Raw genomic sequence first — 23,229 nt, forward strand, 5'->3', positions numbered from 1 at the left:
GGCTGATGTGATACACTAGGCTACATACGTACAGCTACTTCAATTTAATTAAAATAAATGTAAAATTCAGCTCCTTGCCGGGCGTGGTGGCTCACACCTATAATCCAGGCACTTTGGAGGCCAAGGCAGGCAGATCACCTGAGGCTGGGAGTTCAAGACCAGCCTGACCAACATGGTGAAACCGCGTCTTTAAAAAAAAAAAAAATTCAGCTCCTTAACCCCAGTACCTACATTTGAAGGGGCTAGAAGTGACAGCAACAAATGGTACAGATATACAATCATTGGCGGAGCGCCTTGGGTCACGTCTGTAATCCCAGCACTTTGGGAGGCTGAGGCAGGTGGATCACCTAAGGTCAGGAGTTCAAGACCAGCTTGGCCAACATGGTGAAATCCCCGTCTGTATTAAAAATACAAAAATTAAGGCCAGGGGCAGTGGCTCACGCCTATTATCCCAGCACTTTGGGAGGCCAAGGCGGGTGGATCACGAGGTCAAGAGATCGAGACCATCCTAGTCACAAGTTGAAACCCCGTCTCTACTAAAAAATACAAAAAATTAGCTGGGCATGGTGGTATGCACCTGTAGTTCCAGCTACTTGGGAGGCTGAGGCAGAAGAATTGCTTGAACCCAGGAGGCGGAGGTTGCAGTGAGCCGAGATCGTGCCATTGCACTCCAGCCTGCGTAACAACAGTGAAACTCCATCTCAAAAAAATAAATAAATTAGCTGGATGTGGTGGTGTGCATTGGTAGTCTCAGCTACTTGGGAGGCTGAGGCAGGAGAATTGCTTGAACCTAGGAGACGGACAATGCAGTGAGCCAAGATTGTACCTCTGCACTCAAGCCTGGGCGACAGGGAGATTCCGTTTCAAAAAAAAAAAAAAGAGAGAATATCTCTAGCATCTTCCATGGGACAGCCCTGAAGGGAGGCTTAGCAAAGTGGGCAACCATGTGGGTCCTGGATTCCTATAAGCTCTGGGTTCAAATACTATCATTATTTCATAGCCGTAAAATTTGGCCACGCAACTTGACCTCTCTTTGAGTCTCAGCCATAAAAGTGGGGAATTACAACCCCTCCCTCATAGAGTTTTGGCAAGGATTCAAAGGAGCTTTACACAAGGACATAGGAATATTCTCAAAACTCAGGACTGAAGCCAGGCACAGTGGCTCATGCCTGTAATCCCAGCAGTTTGGGAGACCGAGGCAGGCAGATCACCTGAGCTCAGGAGTTCAAGACCAGCCTGGGCAACATGGTGAAACCCCATCTCTACTAAACATACAAAAATTAGGCAGCCATGGTGGCACACCCCTGTGGTCCCAGCTACTCAGGAGGCTGATGCAGGAGAATGGCTTGAACCCAGGAGGTGGAGATTACGGTGAACCGAGATCATGCCACTGCTCTCCAGCCTGGGTGACATCCTGAGACTCTGTCTCCAAAACACAACAAACAAAACAAAACAAGATGCACGAATACTAAAATAAAACTAAATCGTGCTGACCACTTAGGTAGACCAAAAGGGATATATCTGTATCTACATACATTCTTTTTTTGGGGGGTCGGGGGACAAAAGTCCCAAAACAGGAATAAAAGCAAGGAATGATTAACACATAATGCTGGAAAAGACCACTCAGGAATGGAATGTAAACAGAGATATTAGAGACTTTCTTAATCTACCTGTTGGGCATCTGAGACTGTTTTTAAGCATAGTTAAATATTTTTCAAATTCTATTGTATTTATAAAATATTCCACTTTTTTTTTTGTTTGTTTTTGAGACTGAGTCTCGCTCTGTCACCCAGGCTCGGATGCAGTGGTGTGATTTCAACTCACTGCAAACTCTGCCTCCCAGGTTCAAGCAATTCTCTGCCTCAGCTTCCCGAGTAGCTGTGATTACAGCACCCACCACCACCCATGACTAATTTTTGTTTTTTTGTTTGTTTGTTTGTTTTTTACACAATAATTTATTTATTGAGAGCCTTCTCTCCGCCCTTGCAGTCTCTAGGTCACTTTTTCCGCTTGTAGATTTTGCGCGCAAGCCCCAGAAAGATAGCTGGGGGCAGGGGTGCTGCGTACTGTTCAATCAGAGCCATAATGTGGTTGTAACTGTCTTCCTCATACTTCGAGAACACAGCCGGCAGATCCAGCTCCTCATATAATGCCTTCACTCTGGCCACCTTCTCAGCCTCCTTCTGCCCGTAATTTTCCTTCAGGATCTGGCGCTGTTCCAGAGTGGACCGCTGCAGACACTGGACCACCAGCCAGCTGCATTTGTTGTCCTGGATGTCAGTGCCAACTTTGCCAGTCACACTGGGGTCCCCAAAGAGGTCAAGGTAATCATCCTGAATCTGAAAGAACTCTCCCATCTCCAGCAGAATCTTCTTGGCATTGGCATGCTCCTTCTCACCATCAATTCCTGCCATGTACATGGCTGCAGCTACAGGAAGGTAGAAGGAGTAGAAAGCCGTCTTGTACTTGACAATGGATTTGTACCTCTTTTCAGTGAATCTGTCAAGATCCACATTGTCTTGAGGGGCTGTGATGAGGTCCAGGGTCTGCCCAATCTCAGTCTGATAGGAACTCTGCAGGAAGAGCTCGAGCAGGTTCAGGTAATAGGGCTGCTCCCGGCAGTAGAGCTTCAGCAGGCGGTAGACACATGCTTCCAGAAGGACAGCGTCATTGATGGCATCCAGACCCACACCTGGCTTCTGATACCAGCATATCTGTCCCCGGCGGGTGAGGGATGAATCCATGATGTCATCTGTCACCAGGAAGAAAGCTTGCAGCAGTTCCACACACCAGCCCACAGTCAGGGCCCGCTGGAGACTATCAGCATCCTGTTTCCTTGGCTCCACCAGCTCCCGGAACGCTACTAGCACCGTCAGACCCCGGTGATACTTGCCTCCAATGGTGGTGTACTCCAGGACCTCCTTGAGCCGGGCAATAGCATCTCCTGTCTCTGGGTGCCCCATCTCATCCTCAGTCAGCACCCTAACGATCCAGGAGAAGTGCTGAACGAAATCCTGCTTTTCTTGGGCATAAACATCTGATTTCTGGTCTCCATTTATTCTGAGGGAGGAGTAAAGGGCTCTGTTCCTGGTTGCGGGTTCCTGCTCCCAATTTTTGTATTTTTAGTAGACATGGGGTTTCACCATTTTGGCCAGGCTGGTCGTAAACTAACCTCGTGATCCGCCCGCCTTGGCCTCCCAAAGTGCCAAGGATTATAGGCATGAGCCAACGTGATCCGCATTTTTCTTTTTTCTTTTCTTTTTTTATATTTTATCTTATTATTTTACTATTTTTATTTTATATTTTATATATTATTTTATATTTTATAGATTTTTATTTTATTTATTTATTTTTATATTATTTTTTCATTTCATTTTATTATTTTATTTTTTTGAGACAGAGTTTCAGTCTTGTTACCCAGGCTGGAGTGCAATGGCACGATCTCGGCTCATCGCAACCTCCACCTCCTGGGTTCAGGCAATTCTCCTGCCTCAGCCTCCTGAGTAGCTGGGATTACAGGCACGCACCACCGTGCCCAGCTAATTTTTTGTATTTTTAGTAGAGACGGGGTTTCACCATGTTGACCAGGATGGTCTCGATCTCTTGATCTCGTAATCCACCCGCCTCAGCCTCCCAAAGTGCTGGATTACAGACGTGAGCCACCGTGCCCGGCTTAATTTATTTTTATTTTATTTATTTATTTATTTTTTAAAGATGGGGTTTCACCCTCATGGCCAAGCTGGTCTTGAACTCCTGACCTCAGGTGATCCACCCACCTCAGCCTCCCAAAGTGCTAAGATTACAGGCGTGAGCCACCGTGCCGGGCCTTCTTTTCTTTTCTTGAGATGGAGTCACGCTCTGTCACCCAGGCTGGAGTGCAGGGACATGATCTCGGCTCACTGCAATCTCCACCTCCAAAGTTCAATTGATTCTCCTGCCTTAGCCTCCTGAGTTCTGAGACTACAGGTGCATGCCACCACATACAGCTCATTTTCATATTTTTAGTAGAGACAGTGTTTCGCTGTGTTGGCCAGGCTGGTCTCAAATTTCTGAGCTTAGGTGATCCACCTGCCTGTCTCCCAAAGTCCCGCGATTACAGACATGAGCCGTATTTTCTTGTATTATTATATCACAGAAATATACACACCAGCTAGGTGCTGTGGCTCACCCCTGTAATCCCACCACTTTGGAAAAGTGAGGTGGGTGGATCACTTGAGGTCAGGAGTTCAAGACCACCCTGGCTAACATGGTGAAACCCCATCTCTACTAAAAATACAAAAATTAGCCAGATGTGGTGGCACACCACAGTAATCCCAGCTACTCGGGAGGCTGAGGCAGAAAAATCACTTGAACCTGCGAGGCAGACGTTGCAGTGAGCCATGATCATGACACTACTCTCCAGCCTGAGTAACAGAGCAAGGCTCCATCTCAAAAAAAAAAAAAAAGAAAAGAAAAGAAATATATACACAGTCTCCCATCTTGCTTTTCACTGACTATAATCTTGGACCCCCTTCCATGTGTTGTCTGTAGAACTGCCATTCTAAGTATTATTTAGGCCAGGCATGGTGGCTCACACCTAGAATCCCAACTTTTTGGGAGGCCGAGGCAAGGCGGATCACCTGAGGTCAGGAGTTCCAGACAAGCCTGGCCAACATGGTGAAACCCTGTCTCTACTAAAAATATTAAAAATTAGGCATGTGTATTGGCACACGCCTGTAATCCCAGCTAATCTGGAGACCAAGACAGGAGAATCGCCTGAACCCGGGAGGCAGAGGTTGCAATGAACCGAGATTGCGCCATTGCACTCTAGCCTAGGTGACAAGAGCGAAACTCCATCTCAAAAAGGAAAAAAAATAATCTGGGTGTGGTGGCATGTGTCTGTAGTCCCAGCTACTCAGGAGGCTGAGGCAGGAGAATCACTTGAACCCAGGAGGCGGAGGTTGCAGTGAGCCGAGATCCTGCCACTGCACTACCACCTGGCAACACAGTGAGACTCTGTCTCAAAAAAAAAAAAAAAGCGGCCGGGCGCAATGGCTCAAGCCTGTAATCCCAGCACTTTGGGAGGCCGAGGCGGGTGGATCACGAGGTCAAGAGATCAAGACCGTCCTGGTCAACATGGTGAAACCCTGTATCTACTAAAAATACAAAAAATTAGCTGTGCATGGTGGCGCGTGCCTGTAATCCCAGCTACTTGGGAGGCTGAGGCAGGAGAATTGCCTGAACCCAGGGGGCGAGGATGCGGTGAGCCGAGATCGCGCCATTGCACTCCAGCCTGGGTAACAAGAGCAAAACTCCATCTAAAAAAAAAAAAAAAAAGCTATATATAGTAATATTTGTGCACATATGTGTGCCCCCTTTCAAAAAGGTTTTAAGGTCAGGTGCACTGGCTCATGTCTGAAATCCTAGCACTTGGGAGGTAGAGGAGAGTGGATTACCTGAGGTCAGGAGTTCGAGACCAGCATGGCAAACATGACGAAAACCCATCTCTACTAAAAATACAAAAATTAGCCTGGTGTGGTGGCAGACGCCTGTAATCCTACCTACTTGGAGGCTGAGGAAGGAGAATTGCTTGAACCTGGGAGGTGGGAGGTGGATCTCTGCACTGAGCAGAGATCTCACCATTGCACTCCAGCCTGTGCAACGGGAGACTCCATCTCAAAAAAAGAACACAAGGCCGGGCATGGTGGCTCACACTTGTAATCCCAGCACTTTGGGAGGCTGAGGTGGGTGGATCACCTGAAGTCAGGAGTTCTAGACCAGCCTGGCCAACATGATGAAACACTGTCTCTACTAAAAATTCAAAAATTAGCTGGGCATGGTGGCAGGCACCTGTAATCCCAGCTACTTGGGAGGCTAAGGCAGGAGAATTGCTTGAACCATGGAGGTGGAGGTTGCAGTGAGCCAAGATTGTGCCGTTGTACTCCAGCCTAGGCAACAGAGCAAGACTGTCTCAAAAAAAAAAAAAAAGAAAAGAAAAGCTTCGAATGGCATGGCAAACCATTATCTTTGATCCCCTCTCAGGAGGAAAGAAAATTTTAAGAGGGTTATATTTATATATTATTTACATCTTTAATGACCATTGTGACCTTTTACATTTATTAAATATTTCTTTTTTTTTTTTTTTTTTGAGACAGAGTTACTCTGTCGCCAGGCTGGAGTGCAGTGGTGCAATCTCGGCTCACTGCAACCTCCGCCTGGGTTCAAGCGATTCTTCCACCTCAGCCTCCAGAGTAGCTGGGACCACAGGCACATGCCACCACACCTGGCTAATTTTTCTATTTTTAGTAGAGATGAGGTTTCACCATGGCCAGGATGGGCTCGATCTCTTGACCTCGTGATCCGCCCGCCTCGGCCTCCCAAAGTGCTGGGATTACAGGCGTGAGCCTCCACACCCAGCTAAATATTTCAAACATAATGAAAGGTATATAAAATAAATAAGGCCCAGCGAGGTGGATCATGCCCATAATCCTAACGCTTTGGAAGGCCAAGGCAGCCAGATCACCTGAGGCCAGACATTCCAGAACAGCCTGGCCAACATGGCAAAGCCCTGTCTCTGCTAAAAATACAAAAGTTAGCTGGGTGTGGTGGCGCACACCTGTGATCCCAGCTACTCAGGAGGCTGAGGCAGGAGAATTGCTTGAACTCAGGAGGCAGAGGTTGTAGTGAGCTGAGACTGTGCCACTGCACTCCAGCCTGGATGACAGAGTAAGACTCTCTCTCAAAAAGAAATGAATAAATAAATAAAGACTTGTGCATCTAGAATCAAGTGTTGCCAAATGATTGAGATTTTGCCGTATTTGTATGACCTTTGCAATTTGAAACAAACATTCTTACTTGTTTTAATCTGGGAGGGCAACAGACACATATTATTTCTGTTAAAATGATTGGGGTCCCCAAAGACCTTGTCTTTTTACTCCTCAGTCTTTTGTGGATTGAGTAAAAGGACTAAGGAAGGCCAGGCGCGGTGGCTCAGCCTTGTAATCCCAGCACTTTGGGAGGCCGAGGCAGGTGGATCACCTGAGGTTGGGAGTTGGAGGCCTGACCAACATGGAGAAACCCCATCTCTATTAAAAATATAAAGTTAGCCAGGTATGGTGGCACATACCTAGCTACTCACGAGACTGGGGCAGGAAATCACTTGAACCTGGGAGGTGGAGGCTGCAGTGAGCCAAGATCCTGCCATTGCACTCCAGCCTGGGAAATGAGCAAAACTCTGTCTTAGAAAAAAAAGGACTAAAGACAACCAAAATGTATGCATATAGACTTTCAGGCCTTGACCATTTGGGGAAAAGTTTAGTTTCTATCTAGAATTCTTATTTTATTTTATTTTGAGACAGAGGTTGATCTGTTGCCCAGGCTAGAGTGCAGTGGCCCAATCTTGGCTCACTGTAACCTCCACCTCCCAGGTTCAAGCAATTCTCCTGTCTCAGCCTTCCAAGTTGCTGGGATTACAGGTGCCCGCCACCACAATCAGCTCACTTTTGTGTTTTTAGTAGACACAGGGTTTTGCCATGTTGGCCAAGTTGGTCTCGAACTCCTGACCTCAAATGATCTACCTGCCTTGGCTTCCCAAAGTACTGGGATTACAGGTGTGAGCCACCGTGCTGGGCTTTTTTTTTTTTTTTAAATAGCGATGGGGTTTCCCCATATTGGTCAGGCTGGTCTTGAACCCCTGACCTCATGATCCGCCCACCTCAGCCTCCCAAAGTGCAGGGATTACAGGTGTGAGCCACCGCACCCAGTGAGAGGGGAAACTCCCTCTCAAAAAAAAAAAAAAAAAAAGTTTATTTGGGCCAGGTGCAGTGATTCATACCTGTAATCCCAGCACTCTGGGAGGCCAAGACAGGTGGATCACCTAAGAACAAGAGTTTGAGACCAGCCTGGCCAACACAGGGAAACCCCATCTCTACTAAAAATACAAAAATTAGCTGGGCATGGTAGCACTTGCCTGTAATCCCAGCTACTAGGGGGGCTGAGGCAGGAGGATCACTTGAGCCCAGGAGGTGGAGGTTGCAGTGAGCTGAGATTTTGACACTGCCACTGCACTCCAGCCTGGGCAAGAGCGAGACTCCATCTCAAAAAAAAAAAAAAAAAAAAAAAAGTCTCTGGATTGATGGCACTAACCAATGAACATAAAAATCCAAGCATTACTTCCATCATACTCAATTGTCATTGGTTGATTATCCCCCGAGGATGGCTTAGTGGGCTGGCAGTTAACCCTTTCAGGGAAAACCAGGCCTTTCGAATTTATTTTATTTGAAAGTTGAAGTAGCAACAGATGAAAAGCCTAGAAAAGTTCTCAGACTTTCCAATTCCACCTTTCAGTCTTAGACTAGAATGCAGAATTTTGCCCCACAAAGGAATAGTGAGGGACAGAGTTCCTGGAGAAAAGTTTTGAACTTTTAAAACTGGGAATCCGCTGACCTTGCTGAGTAAGAGAGGTTGATTCACTGCCTGTGCTGTTGGAATAGAGACCAGTGTTGGAGAGGATTCCATTAATCTTGCAAAGTGATCAGTCACTGGGAGGATTGAATTGCACTTCCTGCCTAAAGATGTAGAGACAGATGACCTTTGCTGCAGCCCTCAGACCCCCAGTTCACAGCTGGGGAAGAGGATGTGTCAGCATTTACTTTCAGGTCTCACCCTGCCCTTGGTTCAAAATTCAAACTCTTTTGTGTTTAGGCTGCTGCTGGGGGTTTTGTAGTTGTTGATACTGCTGACTTTTTTTCTAACCGCCCACATCCTGCAACTTCTGAGAAACAAACTCTATTTGGTAGAAGATAAAATCTGGAGGTGCCTCAGAGAGGGAACCAGAATAGGGAATTTTGAGAGGCCATTGGACCTTTAGACTTTAATTACTGCCTCCCGCCCCCAGCCTTCCTGGACTCCCTAGGCTGAACTGGAGTCCAGCAAAATGAGTAACAATGCTTCGTGTTTATATGGCTCTACTACAAAAAAGCTTTTACATGCATTACCTCATGGAAGAGGCACTGCTAAAGCAGACGTGTTTACATAAATGAACATCCGAAATTCCTAAATGTATGCAGCTGCATGACCTTGGACAGAGTGCCTAAACTTGAGTCTCAATTTTCTCATCTGTAAAATGGGGTTGCATGAGAGTTACCAGAGGGTCCAGGTGCAATGGCTCATGCCTGTAATCCCAGCACTTTGGGAGGCCGAGGTGGGTGGATCACGAGGTCAAGAGATCAAGACCATCCTGGTCAACATGGTGACACCCCGTCTCTACTAAAAATACAAAAAATTAGCTGGGCATGGTGGCGCGTGCCTGTAATCCCAGCTACTCGGGAGGCTGAGGCAGGAGAATTGCCTGAACCCAGGAGGCGGAGGTTGTGGTGAGCCGAGATCGCGCCATTGCACTCCAGACTGGGTAACAAGAGCGAAACTCCGTCTCAAAAATAAATAAATAAATACAAAAAATTAGCCAGGCATAGCCCATGTGCTTGTAGTTCCAGCTACCTGGGAGGCTGAAACAGGAGAACTGCTTGAACCTGGGAGGCTGCACTAGGTTCTTAGAGGTGTAAAAAGTATGTTGGTGTGCTTGGGGAAGGCAGGGAACATCTTTCTGGCTCCAAAGTCCAGACTCTCACCCACCCTGTTCCACACTGCCGCCCTTGTTCATGACATCTGCTGCACAGAAACTGAGTCATGGGGACCAGCCTTCATGGCTGGCAGCTATGCCTGAATACATTTCCCCTGCGTCCTCCACTGGCACGACCCAGCAGTCTGGGAGGCACCTCAAGCTCCTGAGGCCAGGTGAAGGAGGGGGGCCTCTGTTTGCATGTGACAGTCACTTCCTCAGTGCCAGGCTGTGGCTAATTACTAGGCAACTTCCCTCGTTGGGTTTCCCTGCCTGAAGGCGTAGGGGCTGGAGACAAGAGAGCTGAAGGGGTCAGGAAGCAGAACCCACAATGGGAGTAGAGCCAGGACTGGTGGGCCTGGGAGCTACCAACAGTCTCAGAAAATCCTAGGAAGCCTTTGCCTTCTGCTCCTGATCTCTGGAATTGATTCATCAGCCTGAGCCTCCACTCCAGCCTCTGCACCTGCTTTTCCCATAGTGATTCCTCAGCATCTGCCCTGGACACCTCATGGATGCACTGCAAGGGCTTTTGGTGGCCTCTGATCACAGGGGTTGACCTACCTGCTTGCCAGGTCTTAAGCCCTTAGGAGCAAGTTTGATGCTCTTGGTGTTTCCACCTCCATCCTAGGCGCTGGGTAGAAACACAGCCAAGAGCGATTGCAGGATGGGTCCCTCCAGGACGCTGACACCTCAGCCTACTCAGCTGACACTGTGAGTCCCTGGGAAAGTTACTCCACCTCTCTGAACCTCCTTCTCACTTGTACAGTGGAAAAAATAATGGACACAGGAAGATGAAACAAGACTTGGAGACCACACTTATCATCTTATGTTCCTTGTTCTTTTTTTTTTTTTTGGTGGGGGGCTAGAGTGCAATGGCATGATCTCGGCTCACTGCCACCTCTGCCTCTGGGGTTCAAAGGATCCTTCCCCCTTAGCCTCCTGAGCGGATGGGACCACAGACACGCACCACCATGCCAGGCTAATTTTTTGTGTGTGTTTTTAGAAGTGGGGTTTTACCATGTTGGCCGGGCTGGTTTCAAACTACTGGCCTCAGGTGATCTGCCCACCTCAGCCTCCCAAAGTGCTGGAATTACAGGCATGAACCCCTGCACCCAGACCCTTGTTCACTTTTCTGTTTTCTTTTTCACTCTCACTAATCATCATTGATCATATTATCTACATATCTATGTATCTGTTAGATTGGCACAAATGTAATTGCTTTTTTTGCCATTACCTTCTTTTTTCTTTTGTTTTTGAGATGGAATCTCGCTGTCACCCAGGCTGGAGTGCAGTAAAGCAATCTCGGCTTACTGCAACCTCAGCCTCCTAGGTTTAAGTGATTTTCCTGCTTCAGCCTCCTAAGTAGCTGGAACTACGGGCATGTGCCACCATGCCCAGTTAATTTTTGTATTTTTAGTAGAGATGGGTTTTCACCATGTTGGCCAGGATGGTATCAGTCTCTTGACCTTGTGATCCACCTGCCTCGGCCTCCCAAAGTGCTGGGATTACAGGCATGAGCCACCACGCCCGGCTTGCCACTACTTTCAATGCCATTACTTTCAGTGGCAAAAACTGCAACTACTTCTGTGCCAACCTAATATCTGGAGACAGGGTCTGTCTCTGTCACCCAGGGTGCTGGAGGGCAGTGGCACAATCACAGCTCACTGCAACCTCTGCCTCCTGGGTTCAAGTGATCCTCCCACCTCAGTCTCCCAATTATCTGGGACTACAGGTATGCACCACTACACCCAGCCAGTTTTTGTTATTTATTTACTTACTTCCTTACTTATTTTTGAGATGGCGTTTTGCTCTTGTTGCCCAGGCTGGAGTGCAATGGCACGATCTCAGCTCACCACAACCTCTGCCTCCTGGGTTCAAGCGATTCTCCTACCTCAGCCTCCCGAGTAGCTGGGATTACAGGCACCTGTCACCGTGCCCGGCTAATTTTGTATTTTTAGTAGAGACAGAGTTTCTGCATGTTGGTCAGACTGGTCTTGAACTCTGGACCTCAGGTGATCTGCTCGCCTTGACCTCCCAAAGTGCTGAGATTACAGGCTTAAGAAACTGCACCCAGCCTGTTTGTTTTTGAGACAAAGTTTTTGCTCTTGTCCCCCAGGCTGGAGTGCAATGGCATCATCTTGGATCACTGCAACCTGTGACTCCTGGGTTCAAGTGATTCTCCTGCCTCAACCTCCCAAGTAGCTAGGATTACAGGTGTCTGTCACCATGCCCGGCTAATTTTGTTTTTATCTTTTTGTTTGAGATGGAGTCTCACTATGTTGCCTAGGCTGGAGTGCAGTGGCGTGATCTCAGCTCACTGCAACCTCCGCATCCCAGGTTCAAGCAGTTCTCCTGCCTCAGCCTCCCGAGAAGCTGGGATTACAGGTGCCCATCACCACACCGGGCTAAATTTTGTATTTTTACAAAATTTAGAGACAAGGTTTCAGCATATTGGCCAGGCTGGTCTCTTGGCCAGGCTGCTCTTGAACGCCTGACCTTGTGATCCACCTGCCTCACCATGCACAGTCCACATTATATATTTTACTTAACTGATTTTCTTTAGATTTTACTCCTCTCACTGGGATGTCTGTTTTGTTTACCTCCATATCTCCAGTCCCTAGAACAGAGCTTGGTTCCTGGTAGGTTCTCAGTAACTATTTGAATTAAATGAACAGATAGATGTACAAAGGTGCCCAGTAATGGGAGGTATCAAACTTAGTCTCTGGACTCCAACAGAAAGCAGTGTCATTTAAGAAGGGCACAGTAGCTCAAGCCTGTAATTCCAGCACTTTGGGAGGCTGAGGAGGTGGGCGTATGCTTGAGGTCAGGAGTTCAAGACCAGGTGGCCAACATGGTAAAACCCCATCTCTACTAAAAGTACAAAAATTAGCTGGGTATGGTGGCATGCACCTGTAGTCCCAGCTACTTGGGAGCCTGAAGCCGGAGAATCACTTGATCCTGAGAGGATTGCGGTAAGCCAAGATCTGACAGAGGCAGACTCCATCTCAAAAAAAAAATAAATAAGAGAAAGATTGGGAAGCCGAAGTGGGCGGATCACAAGATCAGGAGATCAAGACCATCCTGGCCAACATGGTGAAACTGTCTCTACTTAAAAAAAAAAAAAAAAAAACCCCAAAAGATCAGAAAAAAAAACCATAAACCACAAAATGTTTTTAACTAAAACACAGGTTGAGCATATATTCTGGGTCACTTGACTCTCTGCTCACCTTTGCAAAGAGAGAAAGAAACAAACACCCTGGAAGAAAAACCTCCTTGACAATTAAATGCTTTGTCACTGATAAGTATTTTCTCATATGGGTGACCTAATTACATGCATAAAACGCAAAAATAAACATGGACTACATCAACCTGAAAAGTTTCTGCACGGCAAAGAAACTACCTTCCAAATTAAAAAAGCATCCTATAGATTAGGCAAAAATTTCAGGTAGTCATGTAATTCATGAGTTGTCATCTAAGGTGTACACAAAAAAACACTACAAAGTAGCAAAACAATCTAATATTTCGCAAAGGACCTGAACAGACAATTCTGCGACAGAAAATCGAACAACAGATAAAAGGTCCTCAAAATTAACTATCCAACAAAGTTAATTAACTGTGTGTGGTTTAATTGAAACCCACACACAGATAATCTCACACTTATTAAATATCCCTAGAAAGTTTCTCAAAAATAGGAGAGGCCAGGCTCGGTGGCTTACGCCAGTAATCCCAGAACTTTTGGGAGTCTGAAGCAGCAGATCACCTGAGGTCAAGAGTTGGAGACCAGCCTGATCAATATGGAGAAACCCCGTCTTTACTACTGATACAAAAATCAGCCTGGCGTGGTGGCGGGCCCCTGTAGTCTCAGCTACTCAGGAGGCTGAGACAGGAAAATTGCTTGAACCCGGGAGCGCAGGTTGCAGTGAGGCCAGATGGCACCACTGCACTCTGGCCGGGGCAGAACGAGATTGTCTCCAAATGAAAAAAAAAAAAAAAGGAACACGGGTATGGTTTTGGAGAAAAGGGAACTCATACACTGTAAATGAAAATCAGAATAGACACTAAGGAAAACAGCGAAATACCTGGAGACTCCTCAAAGAATTCACACTACAAATGTCACCTGTTCTATTGGGTTCTAGCGAGGTCTCGCTCTTAAGGTCCTGAAACATCAAAATAACCCTGGACCTCAGCTCAGAGGGCCTGGGGCTCGGAGGGTCCCAGGTCCCGCGCTTCACCGCGGCCTCTGGGCCAGGTGCTATAGGCTGGACGCGGGTCGCACACCGTTCCCGGCCAGGGTGCGCACGCTGCGGCGGCCAGGACCCCACAACCACCGCCACGCAGACTACTGGGGCCCAGATGCCCACAAGGAGTCAGGGCCCAAAAGCGAGCGGTGGGGAAGGAGCAGGGAGGCCCGGAGGGTTCTCGGGGGGGTCCATGCCCCGCCACTTACCGCGGAAGCGTCCCTCCAGCTCCTCCATCACATGGAAGCCACCACTACTTCTCCGAAGCTCGCCGCTTCTGGACGCCGCCACTTCTGTTCGCTGGGACGCGACCTCCGCTTTTGCCGGCTGGGACCGCGCGGTCGCTTCTGCTCGCTGCGACGTCGACTGCGCTTCTGCCCACTAGGACTACGCCCCAGACTCTGGCCGCCGCTTTCGCTCGCTCCGACCACATCGCAGCCGCTTCCGTTCGCTTCAACGACGCCGCGGCTTCTGCCGGGGCCCCGCGGAAAGCGCCGTCTCGGCTACCGTAGAGGCGCGCACGCCGGCAGCGTCCTTAGCGACTGGCTGAAGCACCACCCCTTCTTAAAGGGGCCGCTGCTCGGACTGCACAGAAGCAGCTTCGCTTTGCGGCACAGGCTGAGCGTCTGCCCAGCCCCAGCGGTGAACGAAAGGCCCCTCGCCCGGTCTCTCTCTCCGGCTGTAGGGCCCTAGAGATCACACGAGTGGAGCCCTGTGACCCCAGTCCTGAGATCGGCTCCCTTTGCCTGGGGGGGCTGGAGGGACAGTCCAGCAGGGAGGCCTCCCCGGCCTCCCTGTCCGCATCCGTCCTGTGGGAGCCCGGGGGCCTCACCGGGGCTACCTGGGTCACCCGGCTCCCCAGGAGGCAGGCAGGGGCCCTGGGGTCCGGCCCTGCCGCACCTCAACTTCATCCTAGGTCAGCGCCCGGAGGGACCCTGCGTACTGGACCCAGCCCGCCCCTTCCCAGGGAAAGGGACCCGCATCGCATCTGTCTCTGTGACACCCACGGGAGGGCCGTGCTGGCCTCTCCCGGGGATCTGGGGCGAGGCGGGGGAATCCCAGCCACCTGGCCATCATGCTGAAACCTCGTCTCTACTAAAAATACAAAAATTAACCGGGCGTGGTGGCGCCCGTCTGTAATCCCAGCTACTGGAGGGGCTGGGGCAGGAGAACCGCTTGAACCCGAGGAGGAGGTTGCAGATCTGGGGTCACTTTAGTCTCCGCCTCCCAGGCTCAAACAATTCTCCTGCTTCAGCTTCCCGAGTAGCTGGGATTACAGGCACCCGCCACCGTGCGTGGCTAATGTTTGTATTTTTAGTAAAGACGGTTTCAACATGTTGCCCAGGCTGGTCCCAAACTCCTGACCTTGTGATCTGTCATCTTGGCCTCCCAAAGTGCTGAGATTACAGGTGTGAGCCACCTTGTCCGGCCGTGTCAGGAGTTCAAGACCAGCCTGACCAACATACTGAAACCACATCTCTACTAAAAATACAAAAATTAGCCGGGCATGATTGCACATGCCTGTAATCCCAGCTACTTGGGAGGCTGAGGCATGAGAATCACTTGAACCCAGGAGGCAGAGGTTGCAGTGAGCCACTGTACTCCAGCCTGGGCGACAGAATGAGACTGTGTCTCAAAACAAAAGCAAAAACAAAATAATAGTCAAAATGGTAAAGACAGAAAGTAGAGTGGTGGTTGCCAGGGGCTGGCAGAGGAGGGAACAGGGAGTTTGTATTTAACGGGTAGAGAGGCACCAAAGCACGCTGAGAGTGCCCCAGCCCGGGAGCTAAGCAGGGTCAGGCTTGGCTAGGGCTTGCATGGGGGAACACCTGGAGGGACAGGGGGCTGGAGACTTGTGGCTTCTTGCCTCCTTACTGCTTTCCTCCAATTGTCGCAACTCTTTCTATCTGCCCCCAACTCTTTGGCCAGCCCTTTTGCGCCTGCCTGCACCCCTGCTCTGGCCTGGGACCTCACCTCTTTGAAGGCACCAAATTTCATGGAAGCTAAGAGGGATCGAGCCTGGCTTGGGCTAGGATTGGGGACTGCCCAAGGAGATGGGGGCTGGTTGCTTTTGGCTTCTTACTGTTCCCATTTTTCCTGCTTGTCACAAAGCGTTCCAACAGCCCAATGATTCTCTGGCTTTTCCTTATTGACTTCCACACACTCCTGTGCCCACTCTGTGTTGTGAAGTGTCCCTGAGGAGGACCATGATAGCAGCCCTTGGGCTTCATAGCAGCCTGAGGGTGCCCCAACATAGAAGCTAAGCAGGGTAGAGCTTTGGTGGGGCTTGGACCGGGGACTACTTGGGGAGACTGTGGTCTAGAGGCTTTGGGCTTCCCACTCCCGTTGTTTTTTTTTATGCTTGTCACGACACTTCCCAACCACCCGCTAACTCTCTGGCATTTCTTTTCCAGCTAACCTGCCCCCCACCTGTGGCCAGGCACCTCCCTATGGGACTTCATCTATGCAGCCTCTGCAAACCATAGCAGTCTGAAGGTCAGGGTGTGGTTGAGAAATGTTGCTACAAGGGGGAAAAGGTCGAAAAGAGCAGGAAGCCAAAAAGCTCAAAGCCTGGTCATTCCAGTGGTACCCCATCCAAGCATCTGTTAGGCCCAACCCTGCTTAACTTCTGGGCTGGGGGTCCTCAGTCTACTATGGTGATGGGAGGCTGCTGGAACAAACCCCCCAGGAGAAGTTGCAGTTCAAGGTGGGGGCACTGGCGGGAGGAAGTGGGAGATTAGGGAGTCAGGGGGCAGTTGGAAATCGTTGCCAAAAGTGAAGGAAAGCAGGAAGTTAGCAGGAGTCCAAAAGTCTCCAGCCACCAGACTCCCAAGGTGGTCCCTCATGCCCTACTCTGCTCAGCTTGCATACTGGGGTACCCTCAGGCTGCTATGCCAACTGGAGTCAGCTGGGATGGACCCCCACGGGGAGGTCTGAGTATACGTTGGGCATGATATGGTGTCCAGAGAGTCCAGGGGTGGTTAAGAAGTGTTTCAATGAGAGGAGGAAAGTGGGAAAAGAACGGGAAGCCAAAAGCCTCCAGCCCTGATCTCCCCAGGTGGTTCCCCATCCAAGCTTCAGTTAAGCCAAACCCTGCTCAGCTTCCAGGATGAGCCACCCTCAGGCTGCAGGGGCCCACGGAGCCTGCCAGTACAAACCACTACAAAGAGGTACCAGGCTGCAGTGAAAACACCGGCCCGTGGGGGCCAGGAAGCTAAGCAAGGACCAGCCTGGCAGGGACTTGGATGGGGGACCACCTGGAAACACTGGGGGCTGGAGGCTTTTGCCTCTTCATCTTCGTCAAGCTTTTCCCTCTTGTCCCAATGCTTTCCCTCTTGCCTACACCCACACCAAGACCTTGGACCTCCCCATGTGGGTTTGTCTCAGCAGCCCCTAGGTGCCAGAGTAGCCCTAGGGCACCACAGCCCAGAAGCTAAGCAGGGTCAGGCCTGGCAGGGCTTGGATGGGGACTGCCTGGAAAGGCAGGTGCTGGAGGCATTTTCTTTCAGACATCAACAAGCTTTCTCACACTAGTCCCAGGGCTTCCCAACCGCACGCGAATCTGCATCTTTTTTTCCCACTTGCCTAGACCCACGCCTTGTCCCAGGCCTTCCCCATTTGGGTTTGTATCGGCAGTCCCAAGGCACCGTAGCAGCCCTAGGGTGCCACATCCCGGAAGCTACGCAGGGTCTTGCTTGGCTGACACTTGGATGGGGGACTACCCGGGGAGACCAGCAGCTGGAGACTGGTGCCTTCCCTGTTTCTTCCACGTTGCCCCACTTATCCCAACCACCCTCTGACTCACTGGCTCCACCTTTTCTGCCAGCTTGCACCCCTTGGCAGCCCAGGACGTTCTTCTGAAGGTCCTCCCAGCAGTCCTCAGGTGCCATAGCACCCTGAATGTGCCCCAGTGTGAAAGCTAAGCACGGTTGAGCCGGGCTGTGGCTTGGATGGGGGGGGCCACTTGGAGAGACCAGGGGCTGGAGGCTCTTTTCTTCCCACACCCTTTTCTCTTTCCCCGACTTGTCCAGATGCTTCTCAACTGCCCCCTGACTCTGGCCCCATATTCCATCAGCCTGCAAGCCTGTTGTGGCCTGGGACCTCCCTGTAAGATTTCCTCCCTGTAAGATCCCTGGTGCCATAGCTTTCTCAGGGCACACCAACCTGGGAGCTAAGCAGGGTTGGCCCTGGCTGGGGCTTGAATGGAGGATGGCCAGAGGGTATAAAGGGCTAGAGGCTTTTGGCTTCTGGCTCCTTTCCCTCCTTCCCTCAAATGTGGCCACCCTTCCCAAATACCCCCTGACTCTAGCCAGCCCTTTTCAGCCTGCCTGCACCCAAGCCATGGCCCAGGACCTCCCTGAACAGGCCTGCTTCTGAGGTAACTGATAGCCACTGCAACCTGTGGGTGCCTCAGCCCAGAAGCTAAGCAGGCTACATCCCAGCTTGGGTGTGGATGGGGGACTGCCTAGGGAGACAGGGGCTAGAGGCTTTTCACTTCCAGTTTTTTTCCCAATTTCCCCTGCTTGTCACAAAGATTTCCAGCCTTCTCCTGACACTCAGGCTGTCACTTTCCTACTCCCACACGCTTGTGCCCCTTCCACAACCTGGGGCATCCCTGAGGGGGTCTGTCCCAGCAGCCGCTGGGTGTCATGGTAGCTCAAGGATGCCTCAGCCTAGAAGCTAAGCGGAGTTGGGCCTTGATGGTGCTTGGATGGGGGACTGCTGGGGAGAGTGGAAGCTGAGGCTTTTGACTTCCCTCGCCCTCCCGTTTTTTTGCTTGTTGCAATGCTTCCCAACAAGCTGCTAACTCTCTGGCCCTCACATTTCATCCCACCTGTTCCCCACTGTGGCCAGGGACCTCCCTGCTCAGGCAGGGAGGGTCAAGCCCAACCTGAGGACACAGGAGGGGCCAGCAGAGAGAACTTGAGTGGAAGGAAGAGCCTTGCCAAGGAGAGGAAACACTCGGGGACCCCACAGCTCCTCCTACTTTGAGGCCTGACAGCATCTCAAGGCACAAAGAGCTCCTTCAGAGCTGAGGGCACTGAGGCCCAGAGAGAAGAAAGGATGCTGCGTTCTGGGCCGGTTTTCCTCTGGCTGCTCTCCTCACCCCTTCCTGTAGTGCATGTAGGGCAGGGGACCTCATTGCTGGACTCTGAGCCCACTGTACCCCCCACCCACCCTCCTGACCTCTGCTTTCCCATCAAGAGTCAGCTTGAGGTAACAGGGGAGTGCAGTGATGTCTGTGGCCCAAAAGAGTGCACTGGGTGGGAGGTGGGTCCCGGCACTGCAGGCCGCGGGACTCCCAGGATGACCGGCCCCCAGTGCTGCCTCCAGGAATCTCACTGCTTGCTGGCGATCTTCTTCTTCCGAGTGGAGACTAGGTCGTAGAAGGGGACACGGGTGATGATGGCTCTAGAGTGAGAGTAAGAGGAGTGATTTCAGGGCTGGACTGGCCGTCAAGGGAGTCTGGTCTTCCAGGGCTTCTGTTAGAGTCATGAGACTCCCAGGGATGTGTCAGCCTGCTCTGCAGCAGCAGAAAGGCCAGATGGCCCCAACAGGCGGGGTGCCGTGGCTCACGTCTGTAATCCCAGCATTTTGGGATTACAGGCGTGAGTCACTGCGCCGATGCGGGCAGATCACAAGATCAGGAGTTCAAGACCAGCCTGGCCAATATGGTGAAACCCTGCCTCTATTAAAAATCCAAAAAATTGGCGCCGGGCGCGGTGGCACTTTGGGAGGCCAAGACGGGTGGATCACAAGGTCAAGAGATTGAGACCATCCTTGTCAACATGGTGAAACCCTGTCTCTACTAAAAATACAAAAATTAGCTGGGCATGGTGGCATGTGCCTGTAATCCCAGCCACTCGGGAGGCTGAGACAGGAGAATTGCCTGAACCCAGGAGGTGGAGGTTGCAGTGAGCCGAGATCGTGCCATTGCACTCCAGCCTGGGTAACAAGAGCAAAACTCCGTCTCAAAGAAAAAATTAGCCTGGTGTGGTGGTGGGTACCTGTACTCCCAGCAACTACGGAGGTTGAGACAGGAGAATCGCTCAACCTGGGAGGCGGAGGTTGCCGTGAGCTGAGATCGCGCCACTCACTCCAGCCTGGTGACACAGTAAGACTGTGCCTTGCGCACCAGTGCCTCTCTGCCACCTGTCCCTGCAGGAGGAGGCCAGGGCAGAGCCACGGGGCCACCCCATCCCATCAGCCTCTGGCTCTCCCAAGTTCACAGCCCTGTGCCACCTCCTGGCTCCATCTCGGACTGCACGACAACTAAGTGACGGGGCTGGGATCTGCACCCAGGCCTCCTTGGCCTGTTTCTGGGTGTATTGCATTGCCGTGGGGAGCAGGGACCCAGAGCTGTGCATCAGAGTCACCAGCCCCGCCCAGGCTAGTGCCTGGCATGCAGGAGAGATGCCCTGTGGACATCTGTGGACCACGCTGCTGACTTGTAAAGTACCCAGCATGCAGTAAACGCTCCGTAGATGGGAAACCAGCCAGTGGGTAAGTGTGTAAGACGGGTAGACACACATCTCCCCGGCCCCCAGGGCTCACTCCTTACCTCATCTCCTGCAGGAAGCCTTCCATTATACCACCTCCACCAAGCAACTATGATCTCCTGACCCCTCATGCTCTGCTGCCCTCCCAGCAGGGTCTGATGGACCTCCACATCCTCTCCGACTCTCGCCCTCCCCAGGTGCCCCTTGGGTGGCACATTCCTCAGATAGGACACAGATTGGTGGGTTCTGGGAGCTGAGGACAGAGGGGAGGGAAGGGAAGCCCCTGAGTATCCTCCGTGGGACAGCCCAGCCTTGAGGAGAGACCCAGACCACAGGGAAGGGTTTGGGAACGGGAGCCCTGCCTGGAAGTCTGCTCTGGCCCGGGGCTGGGCCTCACCTTCCGGACCTTGCTTTCCCCTGGACCTTTGTGATGGGGCAGTGCCAGGTGGAGGGGGGCCAGAGGAGAGAAGCCTGCTCTGCAGGGACTGTTGGGAGTGTGGGCCCACAGGGACAGGTGCCTGGGGCCCTGGTGGGAGAGTGGTGCTGACGGTAGGGAAGGGAACAGGGAGGGCCCCCTGGCAGAGTGGAGGGGATATGTTCTCCCTGGTGTGGTGGCACGGGATGGCGATGCCCATTGGGGGAACTTGCCCCTCACTGCCCCCTGTGCACCTGAGGAGCGGGATGAGGGCATGCGTGGATGGGGATGGGCGCCTGTGGCAGAGGGGATGCTCGTGGTGGTGCCAGGGCAGGAGAAGGGGTCTGCGGAGGTCAGCCTTCGAGGACCCTTGCAGTCACACTGGGGATCAGGCTTCCCCTGAGGGCCACGTGCATGGAGTCTCCTGTGGAAGGGGGGTAGTGACAGTGTGGCCACCATGGGTCATAGCGTCCCCCTCCTCCTGCCACATCAGAGGAACCAAGATGAGGGCCAGGCGGAATGTGCTCCCAAGATTGAGGCTGGCACGGGGCCAAGACCAGGAAGGTCACCTGTGTGGGGGCAGCAGGGGGGATTCTGAGTACCGTGAGCCTAGGCCTCGCTGTCCCTCCTGTCCACTCCCACTGCCCTGTCTACCTGGCACTGAGAGCCGGCCCAGCATGGGGGTGTGGGATGGGGTCAGGGCTCCGGGATGAGTTGTGTGTGTGTGTGTAGATTTCTGTGATCAGCTCAGAGACACTCAGGAAGGCTGCCCCTCCCTCATCTGAGGCCCTGTGCCCACCTCAGCCTCGTTTCTCCTTTCACGTCTCAGGAAACCCTCATTCCTTCCCTGCCCCCAACACAGGGCTCCTTGTTCATCAACCCACAGCCACGTGGGCCTGTACTATCTCCGCTGAGCCTGGAACCCCCTTGCTAGGATGTCTGTGAGAAGGAGGGCCTGTTCTTGCTCTCTGTGCAGTGCCGCTCACCTAACACTCCCAGCCCCGGAGAGCGGTCCTCCCCCAGGAAGATGCCTCTGCTCTCCTTCTTCCCCAGCGTGAAGGCCAAATGCCTCCTACATGTGCGCACATGTCTGTGAACTTCCAGCCTCAATATGGCCCACCCCATCCTCTGCCAATAGACTTGGAATGAGGAGGGCATCCCAGCTGGGCCTCTGAGGCTGAGGACAGCTGGAAGAAGAGGAGGCTTGGATCCCCAAGGCAGAGACCCAAGACCTAAGAGGGGAGAATCCCCAGGGCTAGAGTTCATCTCAGCGTAATGAGGAACTCCAGCCTTCACAAGCCATCAGAGATGGGCAGGTGGGAGTGAGCTCCCCAGCCCTGGAGGTGTGCAAGTACAGGCTGAGTAGCTAGCTGTAGGCAAGGATACTTTAAAGGGGTTCAAATATCAGAGGGGCTGAACTAGATGGAACTGAGGGCCTCTTCTTTCCCCCAATCCATGGAATTTGGGGCTTCCCTGCCTTAGTGTGTCACACATCATGATGACTTTCCCAGATGGCCCATCTTCACGGTGGACTCTTGAGAATCTTCCAGATAAAAGAATGGACTGATAACGAGAGATTGCAGCCAGTGATGTGTGTGTGTCTGTGTATGTGCGTGTGCGTGTGCTCTGCTGCCCATCCCCTGTACAATCTTGTGTGAGTTCCTCAACCCCTTGGCTCAGCGTGTTTATCTAGGACCTGGAGGCCACCCTTGCAGGCCCCAGGCACTGTCTCAGCAGCTGCCCGTCCTGCCAGGGGCTGCTGGGGCAGATGTGACATGGAATGCAGAGGCGTTTCCACGGCCGGAGGTGCGGGCGGCTCTGCCCATGATTTTGGATGGGATCATTGTCCAGCCAGGTAATCGGGAGCTCATGAAGCTTCTTGAGTGAGGCAGTGATGTCTGATTATGAATATCCGCAGCTTCGGATTTGGAAAGGACCTTTGGAACAGCGTCGGAAGTCAAGCCCTCCAGGAAATAATGAAGATGGGAGGCCGGGCGTAGTGGCTCAAGCCTGTAATCCCAGCACTTTGGGAGGCCTAGGTTAGGGGTTCAAGACCAGCCTGGCCAACATGGTGAAACCCACCTCTACTAAAAATACAAAATTAGCTGGGTGTAGTGGAGCACGGCTGTCATTCCAACTACTTGGGAGGCTGAGGCAGGAGAATCACTTGAACCTGGCAAGTGGAGGTTGCAGTGAGCTGAGATGGTGCCATTGCACTCCATCCTGGACAACAAGAGCGAAACTCCATCTCAAAAGAAAAAACAAAAAAGGCTCACATTTGTAATTCCAGCAGTTTGAGAGGCCTGGGTGGATCACCTGAGGTCAGGAGCTTGAGACCAGCCTGGCTAACATAGTGAAACCCCTCTCTACTAAAAATATGACATGCGCCTATAATCCCAGTTACTCGGGAGGCTGAGTCAGGAGACTCGCTCGAACCTGGGAGGTGGAGGTAGTAGTGAGCCAAGATTGTGCCACTGC

The 23,229-nt window shown here is 51.6% G+C and overlaps 1 long non-coding RNA gene and 1 pseudogene across 2 annotated transcripts in view; both read right to left on the bottom strand.

Moving 5' to 3' along the window:
• The window catches only part of LOC144577970 (uncharacterized), a 68,993-nt gene extending 54,656 nt beyond the window's left edge, over window positions 1-14,337 (bottom strand). Inside the window, exon 1 of the long non-coding RNA XR_013522836.1 lies at window positions 14,046-14,337. This is a non-coding gene — a long non-coding RNA (uncharacterized LOC144577970). The remainder of the gene's footprint in view (window positions 1-14,045) is intronic.
• On the bottom strand, window positions 1,864-3,108 carry LOC144577964 (farnesyl pyrophosphate synthase pseudogene; annotated as a pseudogene). The gene has a single exon (XR_013522816.1). The product of XR_013522816.1 is annotated as a farnesyl pyrophosphate synthase pseudogene (transcript).
• Window positions 14,338-23,229: the final 8,892 nt, after the last annotated feature.

This window comes from Callithrix jacchus, chromosome 1 (assembly GCF_049354715.1).
Source record: "Callithrix jacchus isolate 240 chromosome 1, calJac240_pri, whole genome shotgun sequence".
NCBI classification, from domain to species: Eukaryota; Metazoa; Chordata; class Mammalia; order Primates; family Cebidae; genus Callithrix; species Callithrix jacchus.